Source organism: Camelina sativa, chromosome 3, assembly GCF_000633955.1.
Source record: "Camelina sativa cultivar DH55 chromosome 3, Cs, whole genome shotgun sequence".
In the NCBI taxonomy this organism is placed as follows: Eukaryota; Viridiplantae; Streptophyta; class Magnoliopsida; order Brassicales; family Brassicaceae; genus Camelina; species Camelina sativa.
In genome coordinates, this window is record NC_025687.1 from 21,028,213 (window position 1) to 21,029,968 (window position 1,756).

Consider the following 1,756-nt stretch of genomic DNA (forward strand, 5'->3'; position numbering starts at 1 on the left):
GATCAAGCTTGATTGTTTAAATACCTCTTCTAGATTAGGCATGCTCTATGCTGTTCTTATATCGGAGAGGGTAAGAACAAATCCTAGGTTGCTTAGCATCATACCAATGTTTAAGTTTCTGGATAATACTAATGCTAGAGATTACTGTACCTATCCCAAGAGATTGGTTGTATAGGAAGGTTTTTGACTTGTGATGATCTGGATCTTTATGCCTGCTTTTATATGCAATAGCTAGTGATAACTAGATCTAGTAGTATTTAAGCTTGATTGTTATTGTCATGAGAATGGATTAACAAGTATAGAGGATCATTGTATAGAGATAGCTCACTGTTGATTGAGGTTTGTTGATCAGTTTAGATTAGTATAGCTCAAGTCCAGCCCATGAATCCATCCCTGGGACCTTCTGTCTGTATTGATTTCTCTATGTGATAATTGTTATCCGCTTTCTGTTGGATTTACTTTCAACCTGCTCTGTTTGATTGTTAAGTTTGTTGCTGTTCTTCGTACCTTCCCACTCGACCTTGTACTCGATTGAGCATACGATCGAGTGCCTGCTCGAGTCCATTTCCATGTTCTTACTTTATATCTTGCATCTTTCTAGTTTCATTCCTGTTTCATTGCATATCTTAGTTTCATTTATTATCTTGCATTTAGTCTGTTATCTTAGTAGTTTACATTCTGCATTTACATTTTTGCCATCAACTGTTACATCAAAACCATTTTCATATTTGGCTTAACTTAGATAAGTATTCACATCTTGACTGCTTGTATCATACTCATTATGGATTGACATCTCTTATACTGCAATTGCATAAGACTAATTGAAACCTCTTGCATTCCACCTGATCATATATCTTTGGGTCTTACCTTGTGTCTGTTGTCTAATTGCATCATTCATACATTCATAAGTATTTGAAAACCCACAAAAAGATTTGTTTCAATCCTATCGAGAAAGAATTCAAGGTTTTCTGCATAACATCCTCCAAAGAGCATCAAGTTCTAACACTAGGACTGGAGGAGAACTCTCCTGGAGAAAGTTTGAATGTTTGAATGTTTGTTTCCGCATTATCCTGGGAAAATGAGCTATGCGATATGCACCATTGGTGTTTTATATTACATAAACTCTAATTCTATGATAGTATGTTTTGATGTTAGGTCTGAGAAATTTTAGTTTTATAGAAATAAAAACATATGTCAACCTTTTGTGTCTAATAAACAATAAGGGAAAATTAGGTGTCCTAGTGCTTTTTCCTACATTGATCTTGCTCAGCTATGGCTTCTAGATGACACCAAAAAGGTGAAATGGTCGAAGCAAAACTTTGTTTTGCCAAATACAACCTTTGAGGCTATAAGGTTAACTGATACAGGTGAAATTTTGTGCGCGTCAATTCGTTCTACCTGTCTATTCTATGTTTTCTACTATAATCTGGAGAAAGAAATTGTTAGGAGACTTGAAAATGAAGGAATTGAAGACAAGGTATTGATGAGTCAAGATGGACATTAGGGAATCTCCAGTGATAAATGCTAATTACGAGAGTTGCCCACATAAATTAATATAATAATAAGAGAGGAGAGAAAGAAGAGAATGTTTCTTCCGTTGGTTATGCAAGCAATGTTTCTCAGCAGATATAAACAGCTGTTAACTTTTTAGTACTATTATTAATAAAAAAATAATAACAATATATATATGATTAAAATAATAATTTTTTTTAAAGAAACCATTACTGCGTTGTTGTGTTGTTGATGGTCTTGTGTT